The 20,692-nt window shown below is 33.3% G+C and overlaps 1 protein-coding gene across 5 annotated transcripts in view; it reads left to right on the top strand.

Annotated features, from left to right (window-relative positions):
* The window catches only part of Cntn1 (contactin 1), a 343,238-nt gene that overhangs the window by 62,572 nt on the left and 259,974 nt on the right, over positions 1-20,692 (top strand). For all 5 annotated transcript variants that reach the window (XM_078014880.1, XM_078014877.1, XM_078014881.1 and 2 more), the window contains exon 2: positions 20,048-20,095. The gene's annotated coding sequence lies outside the window, so the exon portion shown is untranslated. The remainder of the gene's footprint in view (positions 1-20,047; positions 20,096-20,692) is intronic.

The raw sequence follows: 20,692 nt of genomic DNA, 5'->3' as shown, positions 1-20,692 counted from the left end.
TAGTTTTGCATGACATTCGAATGTATTTTGGCAAATTATACATATATAGAGTATAATTTATTATATAGAAAGTATAATTCATTCTGGTTATTTAGGACCCCATTCTTGTGGAATTACCCTGGTTGTGTACTCAAATACAAGGCTAGAAAAGTTCTGTAAGATTAATTCTACCACCTTTCCTAAAACCTTCCTCTTCTCTTCCTTCCCCTTTGTCTAATCCAGTGGATTTTTATTCTTACCCTCCTTACCCTCCCTTGTTTTGAGTTAGCATCCACATATCAGAGAGAACATTCAGCTTTTGGTTTTGGGGACTGGCTCATTTCACTTATCATGATATTCTTCAGTTTCATCCATTTACAAGCAAATACCATTATTTATTTCTTTTTTATGGCTTTATGATATTCCATTGTATATATACACCACATTTTCTTTTGTCTATTCATATGTTGAAGGACACCTAGTTTGCTTAAGGAAGGTTATAATCCATGCAGCATTTCATAAATGTATTTGACAGGTAACCCTTTTGCAAGTAAACTCATTAATGTCCCCAATTGTGACAATTTAGAAAATGCTGGTAATACATTTTCTCTGGAACTGTCAACAGATGTATATAAACATTTCATCTCTACCTATCTTTGTAAAAATAGACTCCAGAAGTTAGTGTAGTAACACTGATTTTTATTTATATAACACTTAATTTTCTCATAAAATAGTGGATGTTATCTTTTTAATGTATACTAGACTCAGAAATTATAATAAAGATTTGATCTTCTTCTAGTAGTTTCTGGAATACTTCCACTTTTAATTTGTATTTATTTTTTTTCCTGTAGAGTTTTGAGAACTGTTTTAAAATGTATGATTCATTTTATTTTGGTTACTTATCTTTGACTTCATTTTCCCCATGTGGCATTAGAACATATATTAACCTTTATTTCTTAGATGGATAAGTTCAAAATAATCAAAGAGTAGGCATTTTCATTCATATACATGAATTTTACTCTTATAAATATAGAACATGGTCACTTCTAAGTTAGCCATTTATAATTTCCTGGCAAGAAGGCATTGTCTGAAGTTACCACAAAAGAGATTTAGGGCAAACCTTTGACATTTTCTGGAATATATTTGTCATGATGGACTGCTAGGGTACCCTCTTTAACTTTGCAGAGAGAATCAAGGTGAAAGAACAAGTACTTGGTCTGTGGGGCACCCAGTGAATACCATCACCTTAAACTACAGAGTAAAATTTTAAATGGTCTTGGGAATTCAGAGAAATGCTCTGAACTTGTCCAAATCAAGTCTATTTACAAAAATTACATGCAAAATTTGAGACAAGTAATATGTATAATCAGTAAAACTGAGCATGAGTTCAACATAAAGAAAAAAAAGTAAGCTTACTTATGCAAAGTGTAAGGGTAAATGCTATACTGCACATAATAGAAAGGGGTGGACTTTTGAACTACGAGCTGCATTTGAATCTCAACTCAAACATAAAAAGTGACCAAAACCCTGTTCTATGTTATTCTGTATGCAAATAAAATGTGGAGTAAAATGATACTTGATTCCTGTCTTCTGAGACTTATATTCTAGTGGCTAAGACAGAAATTGATATAATAATAATAACAACAAAAAAAACAGTAATGATAATAATAATAAGAAGAAGCAATTAAAAAGTAAGAGAAGTGCTCTGAAGGCAAAGAGAAGCAGCTTATAAACCTGCCTCAGCAAGAGATCTTACCCTGTGTGAAGTTCAGGTACAATTTGTCTCATGCAGGCATTTTTGCTGAGAACTGAAGGATTGATAGGAATTCTTAAAGTAAATGAGGAGGGGGCAAGACAGTTGTGTAGCTAAGAATATTCTGAGATGAAAACAAGATATTAAGAGTAAATGTTCTGTGAAGGGAAGGAACACAGCAACAGCATATTAGAATAATAGAAGAAGCCAGTATACAGAGAAAAAAAGTAAATGAAAAAAGATCAGATTAAAGAGATAGGCAGGGACAGATCATGGAGGGTATATAGGTCATGGTAAGTGTCCAGGTCTTTATTCAGTGTGACACAGAATAAAAAGATGAAAACAGTGGGGCTTTGAAGGTGTACACCATGTAGGGTGTATAATACATAAAGTGTGAAAAGCTCATCTGTTTTATAATATGTTGTAGTATCCTCACAACCTCAAAATCAGTGGCTTGCAGGAATACATACAGTCATGTATGATCTAACCATGAGATATATTCTGAGAAATGCATCATAAGGCTATTTTTTGTTGTACAAACATTATATAAAATACTTTAAAAAACCTAGATGGAACAGCCTACTGCATACCTGTGACTCCAAGGCTACAACCTGTATAGCAGGTTCTTATACTGAACACTGTAGACAATTGTAACATTAGTGTTTATGTAATGGAACATAACTCAACATGGAAAGTGTACAGTAAAATTATGTTATAAAAGATAAAAAATGGTGTGCTATGTATGGCACTTGCCACATACAGAATTTGCAGGATTAGAAGTTGGTCTGCATGAATTAATGAGTGAATGGTGAGTGAATGTGAAGGTTGGAGATACTACCATACGCTATAGTAGACTTTAAACACTGTACACTTGAACTATATTAACATTATATAAAAATTCTTCATGAACAAATTAACCTTAACTTACTCTCCTTTTGTAAAAATTTTATAAACACTTCAGTTTTTATGCTTTTTGTTTCTATTGGTAATAGCACTTTAATAATACACAGTCCCCAATGGTCAGAGATACTTTCTTTCTTTATATCTTTGTTGTACTGAATTTTTCCCATTAAAATTTTGAACCTTTTAACACCTTTTGTTAAAAACTCAGCCAAATTCATGCACATTATTCTAGACCTAAACAGGGTCAGGATCATTACTGTCACTCTCTTCCACCTGCATATCTTGTCCTCCTGGCAGGTCTTCAGGGGCAATAACACTCATGGAGCTGCATCTCCTATGGTAACAATACCTTCTTCTGGATCACCTCCTGAAGGACATGCCTGAGGCTGTTTACAGTTTACATTATGTTCTATAAGTAGAAGTGGCACATCCTAAAATAACAATAAAATTACAGTTTAGGTAGTATATAGTCATTTATTATCTCTATCAAATATTATATGCTGCATATTGTATGTATACTCTTATACAACAGGTAGAATAGTAGGTTCATTTACACCAGCATTATCATAAACATATGAGTAATGCATTGTATTAATGTTACCATGGCTACAACATCACTAGACAAAAGGAATTCTTCAGCTCTATTATAATCTTATGGGACCCGCATTTATATCTGTGGCCCATCATTGACCAAATATCATTATAGAATGTGTGAGTGTATTTCCCAGTCAGTATTTTGCAGTAGTCTGGGAATAGTTCTTTTTCAGGCTTCAATTCCAGACCTGGAGACTCATATTTTTCTCTAGGGACTAAACATGATTTTTCTAACAGCAGGAAGTAAGGTGGAAAGTAGAAGTTGGGAGCTGGAGTTGGGGGAAGGAAGCCAAATCATTCATTTGCAATTGGTCACATGAGTGCTTTCCATTACCAGAAGTAAGTCCCATGACAAAATTCAAAATTCAAAATTAAAAGTAAAAAATATGATTCTTCCATGTAGGGGAAAGGAGAAGTATGATTATTTGGTGAACAATATCTACCAAAGAGATCTATGGATTGGAAGTATCAAAGAGCATAAGCCAGAATGACCTTATTTAAGACTATTGCACTAAGGAGAGATTGAACTCAGTGAAATGCAAGGCAGGAGAATTTTTAAACACTGGGCTGAACTAATAGGAAAATACTGGACATTATTGGGGAGAGGCTGGTCAATGTGATCAAGCCATCTGTTTGCTAATTGCTGCTTATTATTAAAGTTTGGTTCCTCTCTCCCACAGAAACTGGGAAATAGGTGTGCATCTTTTTACATAGATACATTTCAAAAGGATGTTTCCCAGTCCTTGACAGAGTTTCCTGGCATTGGAAGGTTTATATATCAAAGGGGTAAAGAAAGAATTTACAGTTTCAAGTTTTCTGAAGTCAAATGCTCTGAAAAAAGAAGTCAGGGGCCTATGTCAGGAAGAAACCTGCTTGAGGTTTAGTTGGGCTGAGGGAAATTTTAGAATCTCTTGGTCACAGTGAATAACAGATGTAACATTAGAAGCATCTCAGGATTGCCCCTTATTATCCCATCCTTAATGAGATGAGCCATGGAGTATTTGGCAGTATTTTGCTTAATTTTCCAAAACTTGAGAGTTTTTGGGTACCTTTTAGCTTAGAATTGTTTTATAATTTTAAGTTAAATTTTCATTGATATCAGAGAACACATTCTATTTGGTTTGTGAGTCCTGCTATGTGGTTACAAATAGTAATATTCATAAGCATTCCATAAGCACTTGAAAAGAATATGTATGTACAGTGACTGGGTGCAATGTTTATATTAGTTCAAATGTAATATGTTTTATGCACACATATATTTATATATTAGGTAATTAGGTATTAAGTCAGTTGAGCATTTTGTTAATAAGACTTGATAATGGATAACTATGAAGAGTATGACAAATAAAGGAATCAAGAATATCTAGATCTTGCTGAGGGGCTTGACTTGAGGTGCATTGTGAATTTTTTTTAAGAGTATCTTAGTTTTTATTTTTTGAAAGGATGAACTTTTTCTTTTTCTAATTTTTCTTTTTTTGGAAAAATGCATACAATATCGCATTTACCATTAAAACATTTCCCAGTTCAGTGCATTGTGAATGTTGATGACATGTTTTGAAAAAGAGTCAGAAAGGAACTGATTGGAGAATCGTGTTAATTGTAGTAAACATCTACACTATGGTGTCATTGCTAACAGAGAGATTGTAGAGCAAAGAGAAAAGAGAAATTGATCAAGATTTAAAAATTCAGTATTTTATATACTTTCTTCAAAATTCTTTTGTTATACAAAAACCAGATGTTTTATAAAGGGATTACCTATTTTTAATATGATATTGTGTTTTGAAAAAGAGCCAGAAAGCAACTGAAAGGAACTGGAAATTTCCAACATATATAATATGTACTTAGTCTGGGAATTACTACTAAAGGTTAAATAATAATATGATATAAAATATTTACTTTTCAATTATTTCTTAATAATAGAATTATTTTATTTCTACCATCCATTCTTTATATGCTAATTAAATACTTCTTGGAAAGTTACCAGGAAGATGAGATAATTGTCTTTCGAGTTTTCTTATTTACTTACTTACATTTCTGTAGGTAAAAAATAACTTTAAAGCAGTTTGTCTTAATTGGTTGACTTTGCTTACATAGTAAATTATAGAGAGAATTAATGTTTTATAAATCTCTTAATTTGTGTTCCTAAGAAGCACAGTCTTGACAAAAGAAATGATTTGTTGGATCATCTTTAGCAACTTAAGCTTCTCTAGACTGATGAATATAACTTTAAATTAAATTTCTTCTCAAATAATGGGGATTGATTTTACAAACTTGCTTCGTATTATCAATGTATTTTGTTATCCTTTAAATTCCTTTACAACATTTATGCAACAGTTCATAATTTAATTTTTTGGTTTTTGTTTTGTGGTGCTGGGGATGGAACCCAGGGCTTTGTGCATGCTAAGCAAGTGCTCTACCACTAAGCCCCATGACATACAAACTATTTATTTTTGACATGTTATTTAATTTTTACCACAACTCTGTGATCTGCTTAATTAATTTTTTTTTTTTTTGTAAAAGGGAACTTTTGCTGAGAAGTCAATGGCAATGTTGGACATCCAGCATAGGCCACGTCAGCTCCTCTCCCTCCTGATTCCAAGTTTTGGGGCCATACCCCAGTAATTTCAAAGTGGTATCTGTATTTTTGTAAATTACTTGCTCATGCTGCTCCTGTAAATCCCTTCTAAACGTACACTAATTAGGCAATCACATCCTTTATACACAATGATTAGGATACAGCCTGTTATTCCTCCATCCCTCCCCCAACCCTGTTCTTTTGTTAATTGGGCACAAGTAGGGATCTTGTATGAAATTGAAGCAGTGCTACATTTGGGGGGGAAATTATAACAAAGAAAGGTTATTTTCATCTCTAAACAGTTGCTGGCTGATCACCGTGTTCCATGCCACAGAAAGGCCTGAATAATTCCTTTAAAGCAAAGTCCAAAGCCAAGAATTAGCTGTCTTTCTGGCTGGACTGCAACTACACACAGGTTGGCCTCTCAATTTTGCAGGAATGTTTTCATTAGGTCAGCTGAAAGAACTCCTCCTTGGCTGGAATGTGAAATGAGAAATGTAGACAAAGATGAGGAGTTTTAGGAAAAAAAAAAAAATGTCTATACCACACCTATTGTCTGTGTCTTCTCAAGTCTCAAGTAACTGGAAATTTTATGCTTATGTTCAACTAAGTGCTGTTTATTTTAATTTTATGAAACATAAAATCTGTTATTTATATGTTACTTCATATGCGCATGTAAACAAATCCTTCACTGATTAGCTGTACACTTTGAGAAATGCGTCATAGTGCAAACAGTGTACTTGCCCAAATCCAGATGGTATAGGTCAATCACTCAAAGTGATCTCTTGATATCATCAAGAGATGTAGTAAAAAACAAATACATGGGGTTGCTCCTGACATAACACCATTCAGTTTTCCAATAAAATCTTTTATATAAATAGAAGGCATTTACTCTAAAATAATGATAAAAAATTTAATGCAGTAAATATATAAACCACTAACATAGCTGTTTGTTATCATTATCAAGTATTATGCAATGTATATAGTTGCATGGTCTCTACTTATATATGATTAAATCAGCATCACCACAAACACAGTAATATGTTGGCCTGTGATGTTATGGTAGCCACAGTGTCATTTGGTGATGAGAATCTTTTACCTCCACTGTAGGTAGGGGACCACTTGCCACAGGGCTGTAGATGTTTGAAACTTCAAGCTCCGGTGGTCTATGTGTGCTATGATGGTCAATCTGAGCCACTTCTCCTTTTGTTGGTGGGACCAACAAAAATCTGAGCTCATGTAGGTGTCCTCTAGTTGCAACGTATTATTACAAATTACCAAGTTAGACTTATTGTAGTCTATCTCTGTGGAAATAATATATAATAGAATATAAAGCACTTCTCATGTGTGCCAGGGCTAATTGTAAAAATTTAGTATATAAAGTAGGTAAAATAATTAAATTATTGATTTGGTGTTTCATTATATTTATTCTGATATATATGAATTGACCTATAGTAATCTTCAATTAACCAATGGAAGAAGAAACAACAGGAAGTGTGAGGTCTTGTTGAACTTGGTATAATGATTAAAAACTGTATTTAAGATATTTATATTTTGTACATCACAGTTTTTTCATTTCATTCTAAAACATTGTTTTAGAATATCACATTAAAATATTATTTATTTTTGTTACTGATTTTTTTTTGGTGTTCTCTTAAATTTTGCACCTTATTTTTTTATTCTGGTTCTGGTACTATATGACTTAGAATTTTTTTAAAAAAATGTGGTTATAGATGGACAGCATGTCTTTATTTTATTTGTTTCATTTTTATGTGGTTCTAAGGATCAAACCCAGTGCCTGACACATGCTAGGCAAGTGGTCTGCCACTGAGCGACAGCCCTAGCCCCACCTAGATATTTTTAAGGCAGTAATAAATTGTTTTTAGGACTACACCTCTAGAAAGAATTTAATCCTTAGCCCACTATCTTAGCTAGATGTGTATCAATATCACTTTCAAATCATTAAGAAAACTATACATTGTTGAAAGAAGAACATTTGGACTATATTGCAGAGAAGTAAGAAGAGGAATCTGCTAGGTTGTTCTTCACTCTATCACAGTGCATCTTTGACAGGTAGTGAGGCCAAAATTACAAACTATCGAGTTTGGAGGAACCTCGTAGCCTAAGTTTTGCCAAACCTTGAGGTTCAGTAAATATTCTGAAATTCTTGCTTCTGAAGCATTCAAATTTCATTAGCACTTTGAAAGATGCCACTGTTACCTGAAAATAGGGTCTTTTAGAGGTTAAATTGGCAGTCTCCAATACCCAGGTGATTATGGAGGGGAAGATTCACCCAATCAGTCATCTGGAAAAGAATAACCCTCAGGGCCCGTGTTTCATTTAGAACATTTTCAGAGGAAGTAATTAAAATCCTTTTGAGTCTTTTCTAAAGAGCCAATTTGGGTATGCTATTATCTGGGACTGGAAATAAAATGAAATTGAGAAGAATGAAATTTCCACTTAGAGAATATAAAAGTGAATCAAGAAAATTCCTACCTAAAATTTTCATAAACACAGACATTAGATTTTATTAACAATGTATGCATATGTACATATATCTTCAGTGCCCTTGAGGACGGAAGCCATGAAAAGAATTTTTAAAGGTGGTATGTATGTGTATATATATATATATATATATATATATATATATATATATGTATATTTAACACTAATTTGCATATCAGGTTCATATTGGAATTTTAGAGTCTAGTTGCATCATAAGGAGTACAGAAAACTTAAAATATAATATATAATTAATGAAATACAATTGCAAATATTACTAAAATGTGTTCGTAAAGAGGAAATATTTATACATTGTATAGGAAACTGAGACTGACTTGATAAATGCTTTTTCTATTATGTCTGCTATATTGGATAATCTAAAGCACATGCTATATGCAAAATAATAAATATGAAATATGAAGCACTTAAATTTTACTAGTGACAGTTAAATAGTCAGGGGCAGGTGCATTATGAAACTAATGGTGTGGAAATTTTCTTATTAGGGTTTAGATGTTAATGAATTGTTTTCCAATTCCAGGAGTTGAGTCTTGCTTTGCTTATTAAATTCAAAACTCGAGTGCATTTTCATGAATACGGACTTTTGATAAAATAGTCTGTGCATGTAGTAGAGAAACCAGTTCTAAGGAAAACCTAGAGAGAATCCAACAGGATGTCATGAATTCTTAGACACCTGCTATTCTAATAGGAAATCACATCAGAAATTAATCTCATTATACTGTAGTTAAAAAAAAAATGAGGCCCGTGAAAGCTTATTGAATCACCCAGTAACTGTCAGAACATATTAGAATCTGGATTAAAATCACATCTCCAGACTCAAAAACCAGAATACTCCTCTTTCTATCAGCCTATCAACCTGCAATCTTTTCTTGAACAGTGTGAATAGATACAGATTTTTACCTTGATTATAAAATAATTTTCTGAGAAGCTTAATTTTCAATTAAAATAAAGTAAATATGTAGAGTTATTTACTTTTTTGTAATGTTTTTGCAAATATTCTGCTAGATATGGATAACTATATGCTTATGAAGGATATGTTCTAGTTTAGACAGCTGAATCTTCAACTTAGGATTAGTGAATAAAATCATTAATAAGTGAGAAATATTTATCCTGTTGCTTTTGTGTGTACCTGAGCAGCAGAGTCCACAGGCAGGATGGGCCACTGCAGTCTATGGGCTGCCTATAGCACTGCCAGGGTGTAATATCTGCAAAATAATATAATGTAGATGCTATGTAGACTTGTGAACTGCGATTCCAAATTAATTTGTTCCTAAACTGTCTTCAATTATATTTTAATGTTATTTTTATAAATAAAAAGCAATGGGAATATCTATATTCTTTGATTGAAACAATCACATTCACTTGTCTGTTATCATATACTGTACTTTGTTCACTATATGATAGATAAATTCTATTAGATACCTAGAGTGGGAATCTTAAATGCAGTATGAGGAATTTATAGCCAGAAAGTAAATAACTAAAATCTATTCTGTAATTTGCACTAAGGTAGAAGTGAAATATAAGGAAAGTATGTTATACTTATTCAAGTGCTATGTGTTTGAAAGATTAGCTTTATCCCTATTTCTGTAGGATTTTTGCCAGATCTTCAATCAAGTACTAATCCAAAGTTCTTAATTGAATATTCAGACTCACCAAAAGGGATGAGTTTCCTTCTTTACTTAGACAAGCTGAAAATTAATATTTAACTAATGGTGGAAAGTCATTGAATATATCTGAACAGGCCACTGACATGATCATGCCTGTGATATAGGAATATTCATTTGGAATCAGTGTGTAGGATAAAGTGAAAAAGGAGACCAGTCAGAAAGTTGTGATTGTCTAAGCAATAGAATGAAGGACTTCATTAGAGTGGGGACAGTGAGACGAAACAGGATATATACTCCATTAAAATGTCCACCTTACATACAGTTACTTTTCCAAATAGAGATGGAAGTAAAATACACTAATGATTCAAGCTTAAGTACGTGGGGGGAAGAAGGGGGTAATACATTCTAAGTCATGTTACCATGTGCCATAGGAAAATGCAAGTTACGTACTGTCCCTAATATTAACAGAAATATAGTCCATAGAAAAAGAAGGAAGCCATGGAAAGGACTGATGCAGGAGCCAGGCTTCAGACTTCAGCCACTTTGGAAAATTCAGGAACTGAGCAGCAGTGATTCTGGAACTGAAGAGAGAAAGAGGGAGAAAGAGAGAGTGAGAGCTTGAAACGTTCATAAACACTTTGACATTATTGGAGAGAACTCAATTACTTTCAGAATAAAAGAAAAGAGAGCCATGGTCATAATTTTGGTTAATGAATACGGATTTTTATTGAACCTTGGGAAAAACAGAAGCCAATGAAATACAGAAAAGGCAGCTAACAGGGTGCCCAATATAGTGCTGTACCATAAAAATCAAAGAAAAAGAAGGTTTTAAAAAGGAAAGACTCAGCAATAGTGGTATATACTGTAAAGAAAATTAGCAGAATGAAAGCTAAAAAAACAAAGCTTTATATTTTGAGATTAAAAAAAATGATGATATAATTAAGTTTTGATTAGGTCTGGGGCTGTAGTTCAGTGATAGAGTACTTACCCAGCATGTGCAAGGCCCTGGGTATAAAGCCCAGCATGCAAAAAAAAAAAATTATTAAAATTATTATTAAATAAGTGGGAACATAGTTTAGAGCACAAGAGCATTATCAACATAAATCAACAAATATTTGCAAAATGATAAAATAAATCCATAACCCCTAGGTAAGAGAACTTGACACTTCAGAGATCAAACCAAGATAAATCAGATCCAACCCAAAACAATGTTTGTAGGGGAGGGAGAGATCCTGGTCGAAATTTAATTAGAAGCAACTTCTTGAGGCTTTATTGGAGAATGCAAACTAGCTGAGACATTCAAATATTCAGTATTAAACTTAGAGAAAAGAGGTTCAGGCTCAGTCTGGAAAGAATTGAGAGGGGAAGAAGAAACACAACAGGAAAGAGATATCAATGCCCCTTACGAGATAAAAAATTCTAAGTCATCTCACTAACATTCAAAAAGGGCAAATAAGCCACATAACCATAGAAGAGTTCTGATGTCATAAATCTGGATTCTGGATTGACTAAAGAACTAATGTCTTACTTCAGGAAAGAAACAATATCTTACTGAATAATATCTTGAAGCCACTATAGCCTGAACATTCAGCAAAATGCCTATCATGGTATATATTCTGTAAATAAACCAAGAGTTCGGTGAATGAATGAAAGACAGGGAAGCCATTAAGATTTGAGAAGGAAAATGAAACAACAAGGAGAACCATTTTAAAAGGTCACTCTGCCTACAAGAAGATCATAGATTTGAGCTGGGAAAGATTATAAGACATAGCTTTTACAGAAGAAATATGATTGCTGTGGGAGAATTAGGTGATTTGAGACATGTTTGAATAAATTTGAAAAATTAATAGAACTTGGTTGTTTAAAGTATGAGGTGAGAATGAAGGAGAAATGGGAAAGTGCTCAGTTTTCTCTTTTTTGGGAACAGGATGAAAAAATGGTGAGAGGATACATAATGGGGAGGAATTTGGGGGAGAAGAAAAGGAGATTTAATGAATTTAGTTTAAGGCTTGTTAAATTCGATTTCTCTGTGGATCATCCAAGTAAAAATGACTAGTAGTTTGGTGGTTTATGTCTCTCCTATCTCAGAAAAGAGGCATGGACTAGCATGAACATCAGTAATTGACACTGGTTTGCAGAAGACAGGAAGACTGTCATGAACAAAACCATAAAACTATGATCAAGGAAATTGAAAGCTAAGAAAACATGGCCGACCTAGGTAGGCTGAGTTGATCAGGGAAGAGATATGGAGTCAAAACAAATGGGACACTGGATAATTTTTTGCAAAATAGTATTTATGTGTGAGGACTGGTGATGGAAAAAGCCTTGCCTCTGAAAACATTCCTTGAAAAGTTCCCAAGCAGAATGGGGTTTTCTATGGTTGAAATGGCACTGGAAGGAAGGCATTAATGATTAAAGTGTCCGAGGAGAATTCCAAAGCCTAGTATTCATTCTCAAATGTTTTACTGATGGAAAATAATGGATCTGTCAGTCGTTCTGTAGTTCCACAAAAAGGAACTTTGCAAACACACAGAAAATGTATAGTGGAATGATTATAGAAAATGCATTTGAGATGGTGATTGTCCTCTTCAATGGAGGAGACAAATACAAACTAATGGTGACTGTCAAACTTTGTGAAAATTTAACAAACCCACTGTAATAATGTCTGTATTTTGAAAAACATTTCCATTCCTCCTCAATCAACCTGATTTCATGAATATCTACAGAAATCACACATTTAACTCTCATTTCAATATGTAATTTAGTTGTTGTTGAATTTTTTCACTATGATAAAAGAACATTTAAATTTTGCCTTTCTTTTTCTTTTTTTAGTTTGATTTACCCTTCTCTAGACTTTTTATTAAATCAAATTTTACTAAAATCTTTGAGAGAGAAATTAAAGTCTGAAGAAATATTTCTCATAGTTAATAAGAAAGTGGTTATTTCTTAAATTCATTGTATAGGGGAGAAATTCTGAAAATAACTTTAGATACTGAACTTGAAGAAAAAGTAACTTAGATTCAAGTTAATAGTGCAATTAAATGTGTATATAATATCATGGTTGTTTCTTTGGGTACATTTTCTTCTGCAGATCTCAATTTTGAGAAAATTTAAAAATATGAAGTATAATTACCTAGAGGCCTAGAATCTTGGGTAGTTTGTCTTTAGCTCAATAATTCTTACCTCCATCATACTTTTGTGTATGAAATCAGTCTATCTCTCGCTCTGGCTCTCTCTCTCTCTCTCTCTCTCTCTCTCTCTCTCTCTCTCTCTCTCTCTCCCCTCCCTATTTTCCCCTTTCCCCTCTCTTTTATATATCTGAGTCTGATATCCTGATGTGAGGTAATATATATAGATATATTGTGAAAAAACTGTGGTTCATCTTTATTTTTGGTCTGTTTACTTTTTTCTTCATTTGAAAAATGTTTTTCCTAATCACAGATAAAACATGAGCATGCTTTAAGTCTGAAAATAAGCATTCCGAAATTGGAGTATGCAAATATATAAATACATGAGTTTCAAAAAGTTGAAAAGAGAATTACATGATAAATTTTTATATTTGTATATTTATTGTAGCTCAAGATCTACAACACAAAGAACTGAGACAATGGTTTCTTGAAATGGGGAAAAATTGCTCTGGGCAGCTTTGAAAATAACAAATAAGCAAACAAACAAAAACAAACCCTAGAGATCGATATGAGGTAAAAATGTACTATAAGTTGTGTGTTACAGCACTGTTACCTCATGAGTCAACTGTAGATGTAGATTCTAAATGTTATGAAACAAAAGTTATTTGATTCATACAGTGTGGCTTATTAATTATCTATTGTAAACATGACAAAAGCAACTATTTACAGCATTTGCCTCATTCCACATTATCTGTTGTAATGTTACTATGGTCAATACCCATGATATTTTTCTATTACTCTTCTGTTCTAAATTTTTATTCTCTTATATTGAATATAAGCCTTAAATTGTATTCCTTTGTTCTACTAGCCAGTGTGCATTTGGGGCTCAGATTGAGTATGAAGTTCTTAGAACCCTCCAAGACACAGAAGACCAAAGTTCTTGTACTTATTTTGATTACTAGACACATAAGCTAGCAGTAAATACTGGACACATAAGCTAGCAGTAAAACCTCTATAAATATACTAAAATTCATGGAATGATACATTTAAAATGGACAAATTTAATAGTGTGCAAATTATATCTCAAAGGTTTTTTTGTTTGTTTGATTTTGGTTTTAAGAGATAATTAGGACAGGATTTTATTTGTAACCACTCTTGATTTATGACTTTGGATTTATGAATCTTCTGTGCAATCCTGTGAGGTCAGTTAGTCAAATCATAATTTTATATTTTAAACTGCTTCTTTCTCCCTGGATACTTTCTCAACTTTAAATATGTTCAGTGAGTTTCCATTCTTAAAAATAAACAGGAAACAAAATGATTCTTTTTTATCCTTCCTTTCTTCCTTACCTTCTCATAAATAATAGGTATAAGTAAGAAATAGTCCTCACACTATTTCCACATGTTTAACTCCCCCTCCATTTACTCTTTGGAGAGACTGACTGTACCAGGTCACAAGTTACTCTTACATTGCCAAGTGCAGTGATTTCTGCATGGCTCTCATTTTCCTGGAACTCTCTGAAGCAGCAGACACTCTGGAGAACCTCTTTTCTTTAAAATGTTTTTTTGTTTTCTTAATTTTTGTTAATGTTGTTGTTTTACAACTACTCTGAAACCAGTGTGGAGAATACTCAAAAAACTAGGAATGGAACTACCATATGACCCAGCGATCACACTTCTTGGTATTTATCCAAAAGAAGTAAAATTGGCAAACTATTGCAATACAGTTACTTCAATGTTAGAGCAGCACAATTCACAATCAGCCAAATTATGGAATTAGCCCAGATGCTGATCAATAGATGAATGGATCAAGAAAATGTAGGATACATGCACAATGGAGTTTTACTGAGCCATGAAGGAGGATGAAATAATAGCATTTCTCAATAAGTGGATGGAAATGGAGATCACGCTAAGTGAAATAAGTTAGACTCAGAAGATCAAAGGTCAAATGTTTTCTCTTATGTGGAAGCTAGAGCAAAATTAGGGAAAAAAGGTGGTGGTAAGGGGGATTGGATATCATAAATATATATTATACGGAAGTTCAGTGGAATAGAAGGTAGAGAATGAGAGGAGAAAGAATGGAAAAGGGAAGGAAATATGGAATGAATTTAATAAAATCCTGGTATATGTATATATAAGTATACCCAAGAGAATTTTATTTTTATATGTATGTATAAAGTACCAATAAAAAATTAAAAATAAAGGAATAAAAGAAAGACTAGTATTAGGGAAGGAGAATCAGGAGGAAGAAGGGAGGAAATGAACCCCTTGCCTTCTCCTAAGTATTAGGTAATAGCTAAGATACAGTCTTCACACTATTTCCACATCTTTAACTCCCCACTTCCCCCAACTTTACTCTTGGAGAAACTGATTTTACAAGGTCACAAGTTACTCTTACATTTCCAGCTGCAGTGATTTCTGCACAGCTCTTGTCTTCCTGGAACTCTCTGAAATAGAGGATTGAAATCAACCTTACATGTGCGATTCTGTCAAAATGGACCTAACCACTATGGATAGCTCTAATAATTGTAAAGATTTTTTGTTTGTTTGTTTGCTTTTGGCTTCAGTGACCCTAGTTTTAAATTGTCATATCCATTCTCTGATCACACTTTTTATACTGCTATTTCTTTTTTTGCCTATCTTGTTGTTCCCACCTCTCCCAGTCCTAGATTCCTCCCACGTATGTTCCATAATTCTTCTGCCACTAACTCTCACACCTCTGTGAAGAGGTGGCACACAATCCATAAGTTTAGCCTTGATCTTCGTCTTAACTTCAGGTACATATTTTCAACTTCTCTGCCATATGTCACTTAAAAAAAAAAAAAGTCACTTTCCTTCTTACTCCAGACTCTATTTCCAAATCTCCAGCAGTAGCACATCCATACATCTAGTCCACCACAGAGGGCTCTCAGAGTACATTTAATTCTACATTTTTCATTTTTACATAGAAATACAGAATTGACCAACTCCTATCAATTCAGTCTTAAAATTTTTAAAAAAAATAAAAATTTTGTCTTTGTATTAATAAACATCTTTGGACTCAAAGTCAGGGAAGGGGCTGATGTTCCATATACAGTGGTTCCCCCTTATCTGGTATTCACTTTCCATGCTTTTAGTTACTCTCAGTCACCCATGGCTCAAAAATACTAAATGGCAAATTCTAGAAATAAACCATGTCTAAATTTTAAATCATGCACTCTTTTGAGCAGATGATAAAATCTCATATCATCCATCCTGTTCTGTCCTGCCTAGGGTGTGAATCATTTTATTTACTCAGTGTATTCATATTGTATATGTTACTCACCTATTAGTGACCTACTAGCCATCTCAGATATCAGGTTAACTATTCTCCTATTGCCATGTTTATGTTAAAATACTCCTCTTTTTGCTAAATAATGGACTCAAAGCTCAAAAGTAGTGATGCTGGCAATTTGGGTATATCAAAAAGAAATCATAAAATGCTTTAAGTGAAAAGGTAGGAAAGAAATAAAAAAAGTAAATAGTGAGTTTCTTTAGTAAAATATGTCAAATTTCTTTAAATTATCCTTCAAAAAGACTTTTTGTCAATTCCTCATCTGTTGTTTCCCACCCCCAAGGAGTGGTGTGGGGCATGGGGTTACTTAACCATTCCTTTGTGTGCTACTTCAAAACAAGTAAGAATTTAACCTTCCTCAACTTTTTTTTCACCTGTTACTTAGAAAAGTTCTACCAAGGAAACATAATTTAAAAGCTAATCATCTGTTGTTGTCACTTGATTGTGTAGCTATACCTAACAGAATAATTAGGTATGGAGGAAGAAAAAAAATAACAAACCTTAAGAGACTTAGTTTGATTAGGTTTTACAAGGTCCAAAACTAACAATGACCAGGGATTGGACCTTAATTACAAGTACACCCTTTAAGACATTTGCTGTCACTTAAGACATTCTTTTAAATGTGCTTTCTTAGAGTCAAGTCATGAAAGGGAAGTTTTCCTGTTATTGACTATAAAGCAGTTAAGAAATACTTTGAGATTCAATATAGAAATTCCCCAAAGTTACATAAAAGCGAAAGCAAAAGTTTAAATCTCTTTTTTAAAAGAAGAAATTGAATATAAAAAGTGCTATTTCTACTTTGTGCTTGCATATCAAAGTGCAGGTAAGATCAAAGTACAATAGGATCCATTTGGCTAGATTATGAAAGCTTTTTCACAGATAAGCACTGTTCAGAGCAGTCCAGTTGTGGTTTCTGCTCTTGCTATTGTTAGATGGAATCTTTTAGGCTAAAAGTCTAAATCTTCCCAGAGCAGGTATAGTTCTGAAATAAATGTTCAGAGTTTGAGCTTGGAATCTAGTCTGAATTCCTAAGATCTCTGGACTACTTATCTTTTTCCTGAAAAGTCTTTACACCAAGGTGTAATCTTATTTTTATTTCTTATTCTAAAGGTACTAAACAATCAATGACCAGGGATTGGACCTTAATTATAAGTAATTAATTACAACCTAATCAAACTAAGTCTCTTAAGGTTTGTTATTTATTTTCTTCCTTCATTACCTAATTTAAGTGGTCCTATCCCACTTAAAAGTTATGGCTTTGGGGAACATAGCTGATCAATAAAGGTATACAGAAGGAATACCTTGTGCCTTTATTATACCAGCAGTACTACTCACTTAAACAAACAAACAATAGCAAAGTAAAACAAACAGCATATTCAAGTATGCCAGGATTGGAAGGAATTGAAAGCCCTTGGGAAGTATTTATGTGTAATGAGTACAACTAAGACAAAACCATGGTTTGGAGAAAATTGTAGAAAGGTATCAGAGTTGGTCAAGATGACCATGGGAAGCTACATATCTCACAGTTTATGCATCAGTACAACAGGCATTGGAAAAAAGATAATCATTTGAATGACTGGGTCTTGAAGTTTCAGACTATTAGGGATTGGGAATAAGTGAGACAAAAGATCTGGAAAATCAGGCAAAAGTTTGTCTAGTTTCCAACACTGTAGGAAGCTACAATATAGTTTTAGAATATCCATCATATAAAACAAGATTTGAAAGAATTTCTCAGGCCTTCCTCTCTTATATTTTTGTAGAATGCCCTTTTTTAACAACAACAACAAAAAATGACCAAGTCTTGCTTCAAGGTTCATCTCAAAATTACATGAATCCAAAGAGGAGACTGTATAGGAAACAGCAAGGCACTCTATTCAAACTTCTTGTTTTGGATTAGAGGTTCAGGACTCATTGAGTAGAAAGGCATAATGTGTTTCCAGGAGTGACTAATCTCAAGAGGTTCAGTTTTTGTTTTTTTTTTCTTAAGGACTTTACATCAAGATGATAGGAGTCTCTTTTCTTCATGAAGATGGGGTGACTCATTATGAGTCAGGCTCTGCCTTACATTAGAAAGCAATCCATGTTCACTAGCAAGGTTACCTCCATTAACAAGATTTATGTGATCCATAACCAATTAAAAATGGGATCCAAATATGAAAATGAATCGAATGTGAAAAACATTCAGGACCCTTAAGATATAAGATATCAGCAAAGGGAGAAGTCAAATCTTGGGCTATAAATGGTTACTTTATCAATCCTCCAAGTCATATTTGCACTGACAGGTAAAGTGCTGTTAACAAGTAAACCCATAACCATACCTGTGGGACAAAAGACCTCAGATGAGATAGAGAAGAAGAGAGATGCTGCGTCAGCACCCAAAGACACACCAGTGTTATAGTCTCACACCTGAGTGTCTATCCTACTAGACATTTGTCCTGATCAATCAAAATAAAAAAATTAAGTTTCTGTCCCAGCTGGGCTATTGAACCTGGTCGCGGTCCCTCAGTGAACTTTCTTCTCTTTTTTCATTGATGATATGAAACAAATATTTTTTCCCCCAGGTATTAGGAACAAATGAAAATGTGATTTTAATTTTGTTATTATATGGGCTAAAAGAAGGGTAAACCATTATTATTTCTATCTTCCACAAAATTTGATTTTTCACCAATTTTCTTCTAACCACGGTCTGGGTCGAAATGAGTCACTAAAGTGAAGTATAAGAATAAAGGAAATCAAAAGCAATATCATTAGGTGCATATGGCAGCATCAAAGGCCCTAAATGGAATTGTCTCTGTGTACACTGTGGCTTCTCAATTGTTCTCTATTACAACCAAAATGGATCCTTATTGATTTATTTAATGCTTGTTTATGTTTTGGTTTCTGCATCTGATTTTACATTTTCTCAGAAGTAAAGAATCTTTCCATAAGAATAACAGTAAAGCTGCTGCAGTGGTGCACACCTGTAATCCCAGCAGCTCGGGAGGCTGACGCAGGAAGATAACAAGTTCAAAGCCAGCCTCAGCAAAAGTGAGGCTCTAAGCAATTTAGTGAGACGCTGTCTCGAAGTAAAACGGGGACATGGCTCAATGATTGAGTGCACCTGAGTTCAATCCCCAGTAACCCCTGCCCCCACCAAAAAAAGAGAGAACAGCAATAAAGATTTTCAAAGTTACTGAGATTTGGAAATCTAACACTCTCTTTCTATTCTTTTCCTTCTATTAATTTTTATTATTCATCTTGTGAGAATAAATATTTTAGAATACTATTTGGATGTGATGTTTGACTTGTAACAGGAAATTATTAATTCTTGAAGTTGTATTTTTTGGCATGTGACTAGCTCCAACCAAGTGTTCTTAATGTTCTATATCATCAAATGGGACAATGATAGTATTATAGTTGAATTTGAAAATTATTTTTTAATAGAAGTCAATAATGCTGAATAAGATGATAGTTTAATAAAACCATTTTTCAAAGGCCAGACCACCTTAGTTTAAATGTGTTTACTGATTTTCTAAATATAATTTATGAATATGTTGAAATCTTATTGTAATTAAAACTTCTAGGGGTTTAAGATACAACTTTTCCTTTGTATTATCTATTAAAATTTTCACTAAAAGTACAAACATTTTAATATTCAACTTAACTAACTATAATTTCATAATTATTGATTTATAGATATCCTCTTTGGACCATTTCTGAAGCCCAATTCAGAACAAGCCTAAGGTAAGATATTTACTTATGCACATGTACCTGGTTATTTTAAGAAATCAAAATCCGTGGCAAAACTGAATGTAATGGAATATTCAAACATATTTCTAGTTGCTAAGAACCCCAAAATATTCTGGTCCATGATAAACACTCGATGGCATTGTTTTCTTAAATTCTTGTAACCTTTCTCAATTTTTAAAAGATAGTAAAGGTGCATAATGGATTATGTGTGCTTTCTCTATTAATAGTCACACAAAGAAATCACCATGTCAACCTACAAACCATTAGGAAACAAACTAGGTTGTATAGTGCAGCACTCGGTATCACTGAATTGTTATAAGAATCCAGAATCCAATGTGGGCTGGAACAATGGGAACCCATCAAGAAATCATTAATAAGAAAAATAACATTAATAATATGTTATAGCTACTTAATGTTAATATAATTTAGGCACTTTATATACTTTCTATCATTCAATCCTCCAGCAATTCTATGTAGTAAAATTATTATTATTTTATTTTTATTAGTCCTGTACTGAAATGAGAAACCTGAGGTCCCTCAAGTTTGTTAGGTTATATAACTGGTAAGCGACACAGTTATTTTAGGTCTAAG

This window comes from Ictidomys tridecemlineatus, chromosome 6 (genome assembly GCF_052094955.1).
Source record: "Ictidomys tridecemlineatus isolate mIctTri1 chromosome 6, mIctTri1.hap1, whole genome shotgun sequence".
NCBI classification, from domain to species: Eukaryota; Metazoa; Chordata; class Mammalia; order Rodentia; family Sciuridae; genus Ictidomys; species Ictidomys tridecemlineatus.
This window is presented reverse-complemented; position numbering and strand designations above follow the sequence as displayed.